Source organism: Melitaea cinxia, chromosome 23, assembly GCF_905220565.1.
Source record: "Melitaea cinxia chromosome 23, ilMelCinx1.1, whole genome shotgun sequence".
In the NCBI taxonomy this organism is placed as follows: domain Eukaryota; kingdom Metazoa; phylum Arthropoda; class Insecta; order Lepidoptera; family Nymphalidae; genus Melitaea; species Melitaea cinxia.
Genome location: NC_059416.1, coordinates 5,405,779 through 5,424,430, shown reverse-complemented (window position 1 = coordinate 5,424,430; position 18,652 = coordinate 5,405,779).

The window sequence follows — 18,652 nt, the reverse complement described above, 5'->3', positions numbered from 1 at the left end:
GATTCGTAAATCGAGGTACGAACTAAAATTACTTTTTTTAAACAAACAATAATCTATAATATATATAAAAGCGAAAGGTCATTCATCACGAAATCTCCGAAACTATAACATCTAGAAACTTGAAATTGGGCAGATAGGTTCCTTATAGAGCGTAAACATCCGCTAAGAACGGATTTTATGAAACTCGACCCCTAAGGGGATAAAAAGGGGTTGGAAGTTTGTATAATAGTTCTATGTTTTTAAAGTACGATGCTTGATATTTAAAATGTATGCTCTATAAATGATGAGAACGTGTTCAAATAATGTATATTTAGAAATCAACTTCTTTTTTGGGTTAAAACGGGGGATGGTAGGTTGACCCACTCATCACGAAATCTCCGAAACTATAACACCCAGAAACTTGAAATTTGGCAGGTAGTTTTCTTATAGAGCGTAGACATCTCCTAAGAACGGATTTTACGAAACTCGACCCCTAAGGGGGTAAAACGGGGGTTAGAAGTTTGTATGAAAGTTCTATGTTTTTGAAGTAAGATACTTGATATTTAAAATGTATGCTCTATAAATGATGAGAAGGTGTTCAAATAATGTATATTTAGAAATCAACTCCCTTTTGGGTTAAAACGGGGGATGGTAGGTTGACTCACTCATCACGAAATCTCCGATACTATAACACCTACAAACTTTGAATTTGGCAGGTAGGTTCCTTATAGAACGTAGACATCCGCTAAGAAAGCATTTTACGAAACTCGATCTTTAAGGGGGTAAAACGGGGGTTGGAAGTTTGTATGAAAGTCCTATGTTTTTGAAGTAAGAGACTTGAAATATAAAATGTATGCTCATTAGATGGTGAGAAGGTGTCTAAATAATGTATCTTTAGAAATCAACTCCCTTTTGGGGTTTAAACGGGGGATGTTAGTTTGACTCATTCACCACGAAATCTCCGAAAGTATAATACCTACGAACTTTGAATTTGGCAGGTAGGTTCCTTATAGAACGTAGACATCCGCTAAGAAAGGATTTTACGAAACTTGACTCCTAAGGGGTAAAAAGGGGGTTGGAAGTTTGTATGAAAGTCCTATGTTTTTGAAGTAAGAGACTTGAAATATAAAATGTATGCTCTATAGATGGTGAGAAGGTGTCTAAATAATGTATATTTAGAAATCAACTCCCTTTTGGGGTTTAAACGGGGGATGGTAGTTTGACTCATTCATCACGAAATTTCCGAAACTATAACACCTACAAGCTTGAAATTTGGCAGATAGGCTCCTTATATGGCGTAAACAGCCGATAAAAATGGATTTTACAAATCTCGACCCCTAAGGGGGTAAAACGGGGGTTGGTAGTTTGTATAAAAGTCCTATGTTTTTGAAGTAAGAGAGACTTGAACTTAAAAATGTATGCTCTATAAATGGTGAAAAGGTGTCCAAATAGTGTATCTTTAGAAATCAACTCCCTTTTGGGGTTTAAACGGGGGATGTTAGTTTGACTCATTCATCACGAAATCTCCGAAAGTATAATACCTACAAACTTTGAATTTGGCAGGTAGGTTCCTTATAGAACGTAGACATCCGCTAAGAAAGGATTTTACGAAACTTGACTCCTAAGGGGTAAAAAGGGGGTTGGAAGTTTGTATGAAAGTCCTATGTTTTTGAAGTAAGATACTTGATATTTAAAATGTATGCTCTATAAATGATGAGAAGGTATCCAAATAACGTATCTTTAGAAATCAACTTCCTTTTGGGGTTTAAACGAGGTATGTTAGGTTGACTTACTCATCACAAAATCTCCGAAACTATAACATCTACAAACTTAAAATTAGGCACGTAAACTTTTTATAGGACGTAAACATCCCCTTTAGAATGGATTTTACGAAACTTGACCCCTAAGGGGGTAAAACGGGGGTTGGAAGTTTGTATGAAAGTCCTATGTTTTTGAAGTAAGAGACTTGAAATTTTAAATGTATGCTCTATAGATGGTGAGAAGGTGTCCAAATAATGTATCTTTAGAAATCAACTCCCTTTTGGGGTTGAAGCGGGGGATCGTAGGTTGACTCACTGATCACGAAATCTTCGAAATTATAACACCTCATCATTACAGCCTATACAGTCCACTGCTGGACATAGGCCTCCACAAGTTTACGTCAAAAATAACGTGAACTCATGTGTTTTGCCCATAGTCACCACGCTGGGCAGGCGGGTTGGTGACCGCAAGGCTGGCTTTGTTGCACCGAAGACGCTGCTGCCCGTCTTCAGCCTGTGTATTTCAAAGCCAGCAGATGGATGGTTATCCCGTCACCGGTCGACTTTTTAAGTTCCAAGGAGGTAGCAGAACTGTGTTATCCCTTAGTCGCCTCTTACGACAGCCAATATAACACCAATTATAACACCTACTAACTTGAAATTGGGCAGGTAGGCTCCTTATAGGACGTAGACATCCGCTAAGAACGTATTTTATGAAACTCGACTCCTAAGGGGGTAAAACGGGGGTTGGGAGTTTGTATGAAAGTCCTATGTTTTGGAAGAGATTTGAAATTTAAAATGTATGCTCTGTAGATGGTGAGAAGGTATCCAAATAATGTATTTTTAGAAATCAACTCCTTTTTGGGGTTAAAACGGGGGACGGTAGATTGATTTATACATCACGAAATCTCCGAAACTATAACAGCTGCAAATTTGAAATTTGGCAGGTAGGTTCCTTCTAGGGCCCTTTAAGAGACTTGAAATTTAAAATGTACGCTCTATAGATAGTGAGGAGGTGTCCAAATAATGCATCGTAATCTATATATATAAAAGAGAAAAGTCACTGACTCATCACGAGAACTCAAAAACCGCTGGAGGGTCCATCCATCCAGGATGGACAAAGATGAAATTTGGCAGGGAGGTAGATTATAGTTAGTGGACGTCCGCTAAGAACGGATTTTGCGATATTCTACCGCTAAGGAGGTTTAATTGGGGTTGATAGTTTGTATGAAACATATACAGCAGCTATTAGTTCGCCTTATAGGTTATTTATACTGCAGCCTGAAAATAAAACTAAGAATGTGGTGTATAAAGAGGTTTTATAAAAACAACTATTAAATTTTGTGACATACTGATTTCAACGCGAGCGAAGCCGCGGGCACAGCTAGTATATATATATTATTTGTTTGTTTCTGTCTCAACTGACACTGACTGTCTGCCGAAAATATTTCTAAAAATAATTGGTTTGTTTCATAAATATCTCTACAGTTAATTATATTCTTATTTTACAATTCATTCATTGAGGTAGAAAAATGCAGGAAATCGATCTTACTACCTTACTCAAAATTTGGAACAGACCTCAACTAATTAATACGGAAGACCACAACTAAGTAATGGGTAGGTGTTCTCAAGTAGTGTTCCTGTATTGAGTAAAGTAGCCAAGGGGTATTTTATAAGTAAAATATAGGAGTAATTAATAAAGTTAATAAATTAAAAGATATTGATTGCGGCTGCCTTCTCAATGTTGTATATCCACTTTAAAGGGATCGCAGAAATTCCTCTGAAATCTTATAATTTAAAGATTTCCTCTGCGTCCACAAAGAAACCTTAGGTAAATGTATTAGGTACCTATATAAGTGAGCGCACTTTTTGTAACCCTAACACCAATATTAAGGTCTTATCGCTTTAAAAGTGTACCAGTATTCGTGTCACAATTATATACAATATAGTAATTATAACAAATTTTTAAAAACTATATTTTCATATTTCAGGTAGCCGCATCGTTCATCAATAATTTCAAACTATATGTACGAACTATCGTTTGTTCCAACAGACTATATACTTAAAATTTTTCCTAAACTCTTCTAAACTCTATATGTCCCGTCCATGTCTCAAGAGAACATACTAAGTTATAGTTTAATATAATATTTGTGTACGTAGAAACAAATAGCGGTATTTTCGTGTATGAAATCCATTCGATACGACAAATACGTTTGGCTTGGTGTGTCGTCGCGTGCCGAACACTATGCTGTAGGGGAGTGGCACACTGACACGTTGGTCGTTAGAGAATGTTTTGTTTTCAGTGTATTATCATAACTGAACTTCATCATAATATTACTATTATACTTTTATAAATCTAACAGAAATATATTTGATTAAAAATATCGTTATAGTTGTCTCATCCCAATTTTCCTAAACTAATTAGTTACGTGCTACATTTGTTTTAAGCAAAACTGCTTTTGTAAACTATGTTTCGAATTCTAGACAGGCTCTTATCAATAACTACATCCATATCTATTTTTATTTTGACAATTTAAATCTAAAAACTTGATAAAAAGATATTTAAAGTTCAATTAGATTTAGAACTATATTTTATATACACATGGTACAATACTACTACCCTCCTTCTCCTATATGGAGAAAGACGCCAATATCAAGCAGTGGGATGTTGCAGCCTGAATCGGTCGATCGACTATAGGTATTAGGTACTACGGTAATACCTTATAAACTATAAAACTATATAAATATTTAAAGTGTGCACACATCCCAATATTACCGTATAAAAATTAAACGAACATTCGAAATTCAAATTGTTAAAACTGTACGACAATTTGTTATGGCCAAAGTTTGTTATTCGTTAATTGGTCGCGAGATAGCGTACAAAACTTTTATATGTTGATACTGGATTGTGTACAATCTTATAGTAGGTAGAGGTCGTATTCAATTGGTTTTGCGTTCGACACGAATATTCTCCGGCCACATTTAAATATTTATTAGAAGTAATGCGGTAACTATGGTCTGGAACTCTGCTTCCCAAATCTACTCAGTCCACGCCCCCCAGTGCCAGCGAAAATACGTCATACTTTAAAACTGATTGATGATTGTTTCAACCTGTATTATCCCACACGCCTCTTTCTTCGCGTAGGACAAGACCGTAACGCGGGATGACGAATACATTTTCCACTACTAGTAGTTACGATTTCAATCAGGTGTAAAATGAATATATTTAAAACACACTAAATCTATTTTTCCAACTAGTTCAGCTTCTGACTACGCAAACAGAATCCCTTTTTAAACTTCATTAACCTTTAAATTATTATAATACATATATATATTATGGGTATTTTTGTATGTTCATGGAGGTTTAATATAAAAAGTTTGGAAAACTCTGATCTAAAACTATGGTCAATATCTTCACGGACGTGATGACCCGTGAACAATATATAATTACTATGATAACGACTGAAAACAAACGCCATCCTTTGTTTCAAAATGCCAATTATAACACTTGTTTTATTAATTAAAAATATCGTTTAAAACGAATTAAAATTTTATCCAATTAAATATGTTTAAACGGCGAATTGGCAATTTTTTATTATTTTATTTTATTGTATGTACAATTCTATTATATGGAGGATATCTTATATATAAAATTCTCGTGTTACAATGTTACTTACCATACTCCTCCAAACGGCTGGATAGATTTTTATGAAATTTGGTGTACATATCCGATATGGTCTGGGAATCGGCCAACATCTATTTTTCATACCTCTAAGTTATAAGGGTTGGAAAGCAAATAAGAGGGTTTGATAACATATATAGCAAAAAACGTTTGCGGTGTCAGCTAGTTATTAAATAAGAAAGTTTGTCAGGATGTATGAATGTTTTTTACTCTTTCACGCAAAACCTACTGCATCGACTTTAATAAATCTTGCTACGTAGCTTTGCAAGGTAGCTAGAGGTCCAGTAAAACACATAGACTACTTTTATCTCGACCTTCCCATGGCATTAAAAATTATACTCGTTAAAGGCTATGTGAGGCTAGAAGACAAGAAATAAACAATGAAGGGTTCTGTGACTTGACTAGTCTAGTCGTTCGACAATTGCATTGTCGCTGTCTTCGAGTTTCCACTTGAATTACGCATTTTATAACCCTCGACATAGGATTTTACCATGTCGAGGGATACCATGATAAAGAAACTACGATCTGATGATGGGATCCCAGAGAAATCGAGAAAAACTCTCGAAAATCCACAGAATTTTTTACTGGGTGTACCTATTTTGATGATTTTTAATTTAATCGAAAGCTGATATTTATCATGTGGTCAAATTTAAATTTTATCGAGATCTGATTACAACTTTTGGAGCAATCTTTGATAATACATATTTACTTGACTATTTTTTCGCCCACCTGCGTTGTATTACTTGTCGATATAATTGAAGTCGGTTTTTCTTCGTTTGCCTGCAAACACAATTATTATGCAAGTAGTTCGGCAAACAAGCGTACGTCACACCTGGTGGTAAACGATTACCGTAGCTTATATATGCCTGCAACAACAGGAGTATCGCAAGCGCGTCGTCGACTCTATCCCCAACCGTCCTCCCAGGAGCTCTGTTTACCTTAATCACACACATCTTGAAATCAGTATTTTTTTAGCTATGATGATATCTACTGTAAGATCCGAGGTACATCCAGTACCTTCATCCATCCAGTACAGTAGGGCCAGATTGCCAAAAAATTAATTCAAGACTTTCTCATGGAAATTGTAAAAAACAATCATTGCAGAGACAGTACTCCAAAAAAGTAATAAAAACTGTAAATAAAAGAAACAAGTATTAGTAAGTTATGTGTTATATATTGATTTATATAGTGATTTATTTTTTATTAATAATATAGTGATTTATATTTTATGTAACACAAGAAAAAGTATAATAATAATATAGGATTAGTTATAAGAGAGTATATTTTTATGTAAAATTTTAGGTTAGTTTATATGAAAATAGAAAATAAATACTAGATAAAAATTTATCTGTAATAGATGTAATCAGATTTTGTATAAAAATAAAACTAAGCCGCACAGACATAAAATTTTAATATAATAGATGAGTTGTTCAATTAATTATAAGCATCTATAGATAGTTAAATAAGATAATATGGTATATAAAAGATAATGTGAAATAAAAATTGTAATAGATCGTAAGCTTGCAAAAATATATCAAAAATTATTGTAGACTATAAGATATTATAAAATGAAAATAAGGATAAGAAATTTTGTAAAAGTTTGGAGCCCGTCCCAACTTATTTTCCCCAATGCATTTCCTAGATAGTAAAAAACGAAATATTATAATAAAATAATAATTAAAAAAAAAAAAACAAAAAACCCGACATGCACAAAGAGAGAATGATTTGACTTGTCCTTCAATTTCATGCCTCCGACTGCATATTATCTACGGCGTTGCATAAAGTTTCGAAGGACTACCGTATTAATATATTTTAAATGTACAGCACAAAATGTTTGATATTGTTTCTATTTATTTCGCTGACTTGAACTATGATGAATATTGACTGTGCATATTGAATTTTTATCTTGTTCCAGCTTTTTCAGTTGATTTTCTATTAGTTGTTCTTCACGCAGGCGGGTTTTTTGTTTTTTTTTTTTAATTATTATTTTATTTATGTCTTTTTAGTCAGACAAATTACGCAATCGGTTTAATTCATTAAAACAGTTTACATCATGTGGTTGATTAAGTAATTTTTTAGGGTCAAGAGAACTGATAGCAAGCCCGGAGAAAGATCTCACTCTGCTCAAAGCAACGTAAGCCTGACCTTTAGCAAATAGGTGACTGCTTAAACTATTAGTTTTAATATAATGAAATTATTATTAAAATTATTTGTTTGTATTTGGTATTATGTATTTGTTATTGATTTTATTAATGTAATTGTAAATTGGTGTGACATTTATTAATTTTTATTTATAATTTTAATTGTATGTTTTTTTTTTAACCATTGTAATTTATTAGAAAGGCTACAACCCGAAATTGATCGTCGCCTAGGAGGCGATTTTGGCATGGTATAGGCGTGGGAAAGAGCAAAGTCCACATTTTTTAAACTTTAATATTGTATTTCTTTATTAGTATTACGGTAATAATAATCATGATATACCTTTTTAAAATCCTTGTATTGTGCCCTTCAATTTGATACCCATATTGTAGTATTCGAGAAAAAATTTTTTTTCATTAACTACAATGGCTTCGCGCAGCCGCCATGTTTGATTTTTTTTAATTTCACCTATCTAAGAACACTTGGGCACCTAAGACGAACCTAACGATACCTCAATTATGTAAATCCGTTCAGTGGTTCTGGAAATATGAGGTAGTAAAGAATATTACATACATACAAGATACGCGCGAAAAACATAACCCTTCCTTGGCAGTCGGGTAAAAATAGATTAGATTGGTACTTACCCAGAGGGCGAATGTATAGAGAAATAAAAGAAAGAATTAAGTATGCAGACTGAAAGTGCGAAAAGCATTAATGATAGAACTAGATTGGAAGAGTGAATTGTAGATAATATCTCGTATCACGTCCGGGGGCTTAGTATTGGAAAAAAAAATCCCTAGTCGGACTGCCCCAGATTTGAGCAGGGATTTTTCTGCTCGGTTAATTTAAAGGAGTGAAGCTTAGCCTTTTCCAGACCTTAGCCTTCCGGGACAAAAATCAATCTCTACATAATTTAAGAGCCTTGAAATACATAACACAAAATCCTACAAGGAATAAAATCTTCATAAACGTTAATACAAATATTGAAATAAAAAAACGATCGTTAGTACGTTACGAAATGAAAAAGACCAGTATTTTTTGTCATTCTATACAAATTGCACAAAACTATAGGTAATTATGTATGTGAAGAAAACCGCAAGGAAATTAAGCGTTTCGTGTATTAATGAAAAAAAAACAAATAAGAACACGGACATGAGCTGTTAATTTATACTCTATGGTAATTATAACTGGCCGTATTGATTTCGCGGGTTAAATTTTCGAAATTTAAAATTCAAAAGTAGAGCTTTCGGTCTCTTTGTTCGAAATTTAATACTATAATTTTGAGGTCGGCACGCGTGATGGTAGGGTGTAACGTTGCTTTGTAAAATGTGACCAATTTAACTACGCCCCACGGCAACGTACACAGCTCAACTAATATAAATGTACAGACTCAAAATATGTTACGGCAATAGTCATTTTAAACTCAAATACTTAAAGGTGAATTTTCTGTAAAATTTTTCGAAGTTAGAATACAATTTTGCAGGTAGCCGTAGTCTCTAGACTCATCTTTTAGCAAGACCGAGCAAGACATTGGGCCTTAATACAGTGGTATTATAAAACAGTTGTTGATTTCGAATGTAGCAATTCGAAATTGAAAATAATTACGAAGTATAATCATAGGATGTTATTATGTTCCATTTGTTTTTAAAACCGTAATGAATGGTGGTTTGTTGAGGTGTTCCAAGTTGTAATAATGACTGACACATTGGTATTACCATTAATAAAGAAGGCTTGTGTTAAATTATATTATTTTATTTAAAAAAACCGTTTAATACGCTATTTAATTTGGTATGTGTAAGACGTAAGTGCCATTTAAGTAGTTTGTCATTATAATTGCAGTTCTAAATATTTCGTATTCAATATAAAATGATGCAATTGACATTAACAAGTCGCAATTTTCTTTATATATTTTTTCAAACAAAACAATTCTATAATTTTGGTTATATTAGATACTGCTGTTAATGACTTTAATTATATATTTTTTTAAAGGGAAAATTGTGAATATTAATAGGTTTTTTCAAATATATTTATGGACAAATATGTAGGTACCTCGTGTCGTCATTGAAACACTATACAATTACGTGTAAGAATTCTTATCCAGATGTGAGTTAGTGTTAATGAAGAAAAAAAGTGATTGGTTAAAGATTATTTGTTAACATTTCTTATAAAATAATAAAAAAAGGTTATTAAAACAGAATATAAACGTAGCAAATCTGATATAGAATAAAATACAATAAAACAAACTACATCACGGAATAAAAACTTCATCACAATTTATAATTAAAGTGTAATTATAATTAATTAGGCTACACGCGCCGCCACAGATATACCAGTTGCTTATCCCAACCATTTTTTTTTTTGTGCTAGCAATTTATATTTCTATCATTTCACCAGATGTTACTATTATTTATTTCTTTCGAAGTTTCAAACTTGGTTACCAGATTAGTCTGTCGGTCCCGGTAATCATTATCATAGATACTTGATATCGATTGTTACTGGTCGGGAATGTATCCGTCAAACCGTAGTGTAGCAGCGCAGTGAAGCTCCGAACCCACTTGGAGACAGAGGCCTATGCCTAGTATAGGGATGTCAAAAGCTGAATCAATCAATCAACCAGATTGGGCGAGAAATTGAGTATTTTTATTGATATTTAGATTGTATAATATAACAAACTAGTTGACTCGACAGATACTATCTGACTTGCGAACTGTCCTAATTTTCTTATTTTTTTATTTCGCACTAACATTCTACGAAGTACCTATTACAAAATTTTAAAATATTAGTTCTATGAATTGGTCCAGCCGTTCTCGAATTTTTAACCTTTTAACCAACTTACAAAAAAGGAGGAGGTTCTCATTCGATTGTATTTTTTTATGTATGTTACCTCAGAACTTTTGACTGGGTGGATCGATTTCAATGATTTTTTTAATTCGAAAGTTGGTGCGTGTGATGTGGGACCACTTCAATTTAATTGAGATCCGACAAGTACCTACATACTTTTCTAGTTATATCTAATAATGCGTATTTGCTTGACTTTTTTTTCATCGACCTACGTTGTATTATACCGTATAGCTTTTCACTGGTTGTACCAATTTTGATGCTTGTCATGTAAATTTGAGCGACATAATATGATGACTTTTTGAGTAATCTTTGATAATGCGTATTTATTTGACTATTTTTTCGTGTACCTACGATGTATTACTTTTCGATGTAACTGAAGCCGTTTTTTTTTTTTCGTTTGCGAACAATTACAATTATTATTAGAATGTATATGTTTGTTCTGTTTCATAAAGCAGCGATTAATGTTTCAATGAGTATAGTTTTAAGTTTTAAGAAAAAAATGTTACGAATCAAGACAATAACTTGCACTTCTTCTTCTGCCTGACATTATTGTTCCTAGCCCTGGTTGCCAAGGTTTGTCTCCCGATTGACACTAGCCTTCTTTGCACGATCTAAGTAGGAACTTTCGCTGAGGTGTAGAAGAGTGTTGTTAATATAAAAGATTTCAATAATTTGGCACAAACAATAATAGAATTTAATAGGATAGCAAAGGGAAAAATAAGCAAAATAATAATTTCTTTATAAATAATAACAGAAAACTACTTAAAACGAAATACTTTATAATCGTGATTTGACAGAGTTATCACTTATTATTCAATAAAGTTTAAATTTTACATTAAATACAACAACTGTCGATTCAGAATGTATTTTGTTAAGCAAGATCGAGTAAGAAAGTCAACTATTCTCTTTTAAAAACGTCAATATGTTCAAGATGTTATTAGTCAACACTAGTTTTGGCGCTATAGAAGACAATTATGTATATACATAATAGGTAAGTTGGAGTAGCAAAATTCGTGAAAGTTTACCGCCTTGACACAACATTCAAAAGTTTTTGAAGTCCCATTAGTAGTCATATGTATAATACATATCAATTAAAACAATTATAGTTAAATTACCTCTTGCCTGTGCCTTCGTTCGTTTATATACCTATCACTGGGAGCAAAACATTTTTACCGAAATAAAGTTAGGCTTATACTACTCTTCTTAACTGTCTCTGTGTCTAAGTAATTTTACTAGACTATACAAACTGTCACACACACTCACACACAAACACACACTTCAGCCTAATACAGTCCACTAGTGGACATAGGCCTCCACAAGTTCGCGCCAACAACGGTGTGAATTCGTGTGTTTTGCCCATAGTCACCACGCTGGGCAGGCGGGTTGGTGACCGCAGGGCTGGTTTTGTCACACAGAAAACGCTACTGCCCGTCTTCGGCCTGTGTATTTCAAAGCCAGTAGTTAGATGGTTCAGCCGCCATCAGTCGGCTTAACAGTTCCAAGGTGGTAGTGGAACTGCGTTATCCCTTAGTCGCCTCTTACGACACCTGCGGGAAGAGAGGGGGTGGCTATATTCATAATGCCGTAACCATACAAACTGTATTGATAAAAAATTATATCATCATCAGTTAGCAATTACCATTATTGAAGTAAAACTTCTTTACGATTGACTTAGGGAATAAGCTGGTGAATACGTGACGAGAGCGTTAGGACAAGTGTGATCGGGCGAGGCGAACGAAAGTTGAGGGGGAGATATAAGTTAGTGAAGATAGAAAGTTTTACTTCTTAGAAGATAGAAAGGTTTACTAGTCGTGTTGTCCAAAGCACACTATTTTCAGTTTTCCTTATGTTAATCTTGATATCACTTCCGATATTTTTTATTCAAGTAGACAGAGTATTAAATTTGTAATACAAGGCCATAAAATATAATATATCACAGTATTAGCACGACGGTTATTTAATAGCTATTTAATTCTAATGCGCATTATGTTTTTCCGCGTCCCAGGGGATGGCCGGGGGCTAAAAGAACGACCGCAATCATCCGTGTGACGAATTAACGAGAAAAATCGGCAATATGATGGATTGAGCAGATTTGCTTTACTTTAGTTCGGAACTGACGTGCTTATCGTGAATAAGGCAGATAACACAATAATTTTCGTAACAGTTTGTATTTGTCCCACTATTGGGAAAAAGTCTCGTCTATCAGAAGTATGACGGAAAATAATTGGGGCATAATGACACCCTCATGAGAGTATTGCTAGGCTAAATCTGAAGTAGAGCGTTTCTAATCTGTCACCAAATTAAATTGTTAAAAGTTTATTTAAAAAATGTGTAACCTTGTAAATCCAAATGAAGTCTCATTTAAAGTACTTTATAGCTTATTTATTGTTGTTATAAAAATAACCTTAATGGCGTATTGACTTTGTTAAACATGGCATCTTTAAAGTAAAAAAGTTATAAGTAAAAGAATACTAATAACTTTTATAGTTAATATAGGTATTTGGATAATAAGTAAAAACTGGAAAATGTACAAACAAAATGACAAATTTTAAGTGAGTTCTTATATTTTAATTTATATATTTTCATTTTAAGTAAAAGTTGAAATTTAATAAAAGGCTTGTTTGTACGCGCCCTATAGCATTCAAAAGTGCAAAAGTTCTAATGGCTCGCAGGACCGTATCTTCTATCACAATATAAAGTAAAGCACACCCGGATGTCACAAAAGGTATTGAGAACACAACAATGGTTCGTAATGAAGTGGTTTTGTCACTCGCTGTTCCTCGTGTGGGTATATTAAAGTACAATTATGATATAAATGGGCGTTTATTGAGCGATTAGCGTGGACGTATCGCTTGTTGTCAAACTAAATGTACGATCGCCCACACAATACGCAATAATTATTGTTTTATGAATGTTTTAATAAGTAGATGATAGACGTCCACCGCGACTTTACGTATCTTGGTATCTGTACATTTTTTAACCGACTTCCAAAAAAGGAGGAGGTTCTCAATTCGACTGTATTTTTTTTTATGTATGTTACATCAGAACTTTAGACCGTGTGGACCGATTTCGACACTTTTTTTTAATCGAAAGGCGGTGTGTGTCAATTGGTCCCATTTAAATTTATTTAAGATATAACAACTACTTTTCGAGTTATATCTAATAATGCGTTTTTACTTGACGCTTTTTTCGTCGACCTACGTTGTATTATACCGCATAACTTTCTACTGGATAGACCAATTTTGATAATTCTTTTTTTTTTTGGAAAGGAAATATCCCTAGTTTAGTACCATGATAAGGAAACCAAGATCTGATGATGGGATCCCAGAGAAATCGAGGGAAACTCTTAAAAATCCGCAATAACTTTTTACTGGGTGTACCGATTTTGATAATTATTTTTTTGTTGGAAAGAAGATATCCCTAGTTTAGTACCATGATAAGGAAACCAGGATCTGATGATGGTATCCCAGAGAAATCGAGGGAAACTCTTTAAAATCCCCAATAACTTTTACTGGATGTACCGATTTTAATAATTTTTAATTTAATCGAAAGCTTATGTTTGTCATGTGGTCACATATAAATTTTATTGAGATCTGATAACTACTTTTTGAGTAATCTTTGATAACGCGTAGTTACTTGACTAATTTTTCGTCGATCTACGTTGTATTACTCGTCGATATAATTGAAGTCGGTTTTTTTTTTCGTTTGCGAGCAAACACAATTATTCTGATTAAATACTGCTCCTACTATTATAAATATCTACTATTGCTATAACTGGGACCAATAGTAGACAGTACTGTAAATTTGATTTTTTACTTTATGAGCAGGTACTGCTGCACTCGTGCTGGTCATGTTGGTGCAAGTATTAATGTAATATAAACCTTACTAAAATACATAGCATGGGTATATGTATATCAAATTGTAACAATATTACCTAAAATTACAACGTTGAATCAAACAAACAAAATTATTTTGTTAGAAATATATTCTTTAACCAAAAGTTATTATTTATAAGACATACATATATTATTATTAAGACACAAAGAAAGACAACTTTTGTATCAACTTTCGTAGTTTATTAAAGATAAGCTTTTTCCCGCGGTTTTACACGCGTTAATTTAAGGAAAAAATAGCCTATAAGCTATATTGCCCTCCTTAATAAATGGGCTATCCAACACAAAAAGATTTAAATGAAACAACTTTTTCGGATTTTATCGTGGTTTACTTACGCGGTACGGGAGGATCCGTGGCCATGGTTGCTGTAAAGTATCCGAAACGTCGGGAATTAAAAAAGTTAATAAACCGCGATAAAATCCGAAAAAGTTGTTTCATTTAAATGAGTAAAATTGGCGTAAACATTAGAAAACAATACAAAAAGATTTATCATTGACAACGCCGATGATGACAATGTCACAGCACTAGTTTGTAGCTGTTGGGCTGGCGGTTGCGGGTTCGATCCCCGCACATGACAAAATTTATATTGGCCATACAGATGTTTGCCGTGGTCTGGGTGTTTGTGCAGTCCTTGTGGGTCCCCCGCCGTGCGTCGGAGAGCGCGTTAAGCCCTCAGTCCCGGTTGTTATCATGTCCACCTGATAGCGATCGTTACTCATAATAGGGAATATATCCGCCAACCCGTATTGGAGCAGCGTGGTAGATTAATCATAAAAGAGCTCCAGAGGCCTATGTCCAGCAGTGGGATATTGCAGGCTAAAGCGTAAGCATAACTAACTATGAGAGAAAGAGAAAATAAAATGTTTGTTCGCGCATCTCTCTCTCTCTCTTGCTCCGTTCGCCTCGCCCGGATCACACTTTCCGTAATTCTCTCGTCACGCATTTACAAGCTTACTCCCCAAGTCAAGCGTGCGTAAAGAACTTTTACTTCAAAAATGAGTGAGCTTTAGACCACACGACTGAAGTAAAACTTATATCCCCCCTCCGAATATCCTTATATCTCAACTTCCGTTCGCCTCACTCGATCACATTTCCCCAAGTCAAGCATGCGTAAAGGAGTTTTACTTCAAAAATTCGTAAATATCGATATTTGTCAAATTGAATTATGCATTTACCTTATTAAAAGTATTTATATAATACAATACATTTATTTTTTCAACGTAATCGTGTTGCATATTTGGGATATCAAAAAAAATGAGGTTGACGCTCACTTGACAGGGCTTAGTGTTAAACAGATACGAATAATTTTATTATCAGCTTACGGAGTACTAATTCTTACTCATGACAAATCGTTTCGAAAAACAACCTTAAATCAAACGTAATTAGAGTTAAATTTGTTTAACCGTGATATCAAAGAGAATCTGTCGCTTGACAGGCGATTACACTCGAATCAAAAGGAACAGAGTCTCATTAATTTCTCGTAAAAATCAATTGATAAACCGACGTATGTTTAATATGACAGGGTTGTACTGTATTGGAAGATTAAATAGTTGTCAAGGATCGTGGCAAACTAGACGGGTCAACAATGCATCGGTTTCTTTGATTAGTGTGAGGTTCTCGTTAGCTTAGCGTCTGTGACGGCGTCTATTCATGTCGTGACATGAAATTGATATGAGACAAGTGGGCCTTAAGTAGAGGTTTAGCTGGCACGATATTATTTGGAAACAAATTATATAAGTTCGGCAGTACCTACTTAAGGTCAAATTATTATTATTTTTTCTATCATAGAAAATAGCATTATTTTAATTTTTTTTTAGATATTACTAAAATATAATACTACTAACATTCTCCTTTTTTAATTTAATACTACTAGAGTGCATAAAAAATGTGTAGTCCATCTGATGCTAAGCAAAGGCGATGCCGACCATGCTGTCAAAATCCCGACCATTCACGACACATCACCAAGAGCTCTGACTATCTTTCTTACATTAAAAACATAAATCTAGTTGGGAACAATTATTATTTAACTGTGTTATTTTTCTGTAAGGTTCACAGACTTAAAATTTTGATCACGATGTTTCCAACAGTGCTTTGGTTCAATGAAACTCGTATATCTACTTATATATTTTTTTACATTTAATTTTTAAAGACATATTAATAAGAAAAAGACTTTTTAAAAAACGGTCTTGAGAAGTTAACTAGAACTGCATATTAAAACTCCTTTTAAATTTATGGCATACCTAAATTAAAAAAGAAAAAAGACTAGTAGGATATTATCGTAGTGGTTTGTTTACTTTTCACGTCGTTCTAATTTATTTTATCATGTGTGGCATGTCTGAAATAAACGTTGTTTTCCTGTTTTTCTTTTTCATTCATTTTATTTTTCAAAAACTTATTAGTAATGCTATAATTTCGTAATTACAACAATATTACTAAAATTGTAAATTATTTGCTAAGAAACTAATAATCTTTTTAACTTTAAATCACTGCCACTCATTTAAATTGTATAGTTTGCACCTATTCACACAGTTGCGGTTTTGTTAGTAATGTAACACAGCGAATAAAAAAATATGACGTATTGAAAACATAAAAAGTTAGCAGCACTTATAACTAACATTTTAAATCTACGATTATGCTAATCTTTCAAAGCTTGAGAGCATTTTTTGTTTGTTTGATGCCACTTAGTTTGTAATCATCAAGTCAGTCAGTCACTTTAAAAATTAGTCTGTTTAATAATAGTAAATGTAAATGTTGATATAATAAATATATTTATGAATACATATTTTGTTAATGGTATAATATATATACTAATATGACATGTTGAGTCATCAAAATAAATATGATGGCCGCAAGGGACTTAGGTACCGCGATTGTCACTTTGAAAGTTGCCATTATGTCGGGAGTTTTTAAATTATAATCGCGAAAAGCCTCATATATTTACAATATATACCGACTATCTACATAAGATTGCCGGTGTAGGCTAGATGAGGATTGCGGAAAACCGAGATTTCTGGCGCGAACTTGGGGAGACCTATGTCCAGCAGTGGACTGCAATAGGCTGAACTGACTGACTGACTGATATAAGTAAATGTTTAAGAATGGCCGTTAAAATTATAAACTTGTAATGACAGTTGCTCTAGCTAATGATAATAGGCCATAAATATATAAATATAGATACTTGTCTTGATCTTCGGACTTCTGTTGTGAGCTTCCAGATCAACTAGGATTTTTCCGATTGGGAGACAAAAAGACATCTTTTAAACGCTATTTTTTCATCATATTTTTCAAGCAATGGCTAATAATAACTAACAACAACACCAAGTATGCCGATTATTACTCTACTGTTGATTTTTTTTATCGGTCTATGCTCCATGGGTCTAGTAATTTTGACATTGACATTTGACATTTACAATGAAACAAAAAATCAATTATTTTTTTTTATAATATAGGTAGGTATAGGTACAATGAATGGTGTATGTGTATCTAAGCGAATAGCTGCCTTTCGTTGATGTTAATCGAGGCATGAATGCGGAGAAAGGATGTTTATTGATGAACTCATCTCAAAGAGATTAGAGCTCATAAACGCTCTACATACAAGTAAATCTGCGTTATTTCACATTTACTGAAGTAATCAAGTACAATGTAGTGCGAGAGCATATATCACATTATAAATAGGTCTCTAAGATTTAAATGACTAGGATTTTTTTACCTAATTACTGTTTATTGTGCTGCGTTTTATAATACCGTTACTTTTTATATTATAATAGTTTAACTACTTTTGTTATTTAATTTTATGTCTAAACCTAAGGTATTCGAATACGTCTAAAGGAAAGTAATTCAATTTATTCTATTCATTTTGCGCGAAACCAAAAAAAAAAGGCAATTAATGGATATTATAATGAAAGCGGGAAATTAGTTACTTACTTCATAAACCTACTTTCATTAAGTATCAGAAATTTAAGAATCAGAATTTTATTTTTAACTAACTGACCCGGCAACTTCGTATCGCCTAACACAAACTTTATCGTATGGTATTAAAGTTCAAATTGACTTTTAAATATTATCACAAATCTTTTGTATGGGAGTATAGAAAAGTGTTGTTTTTAGATTTTTTCAGGAAATTTAAATTTTTCTTTTAAATTTTTCTCTCCGTAAGAACCATCCTCGTACTTCAAGGAATATTTAAAAAAAAATATTAGCGAAATCGGTCCAACCGTTCTCGAGTTTTGCGCTTAGCAACACATTCAGCGACTCATTTTTATATTATAGATATAATTTTGTAAGAAGAAATAGTCCAAACCTATATATCGTTTCTTAAATTAACTGTTTCCATTGATAATAAAAAGCTCTTTAATCG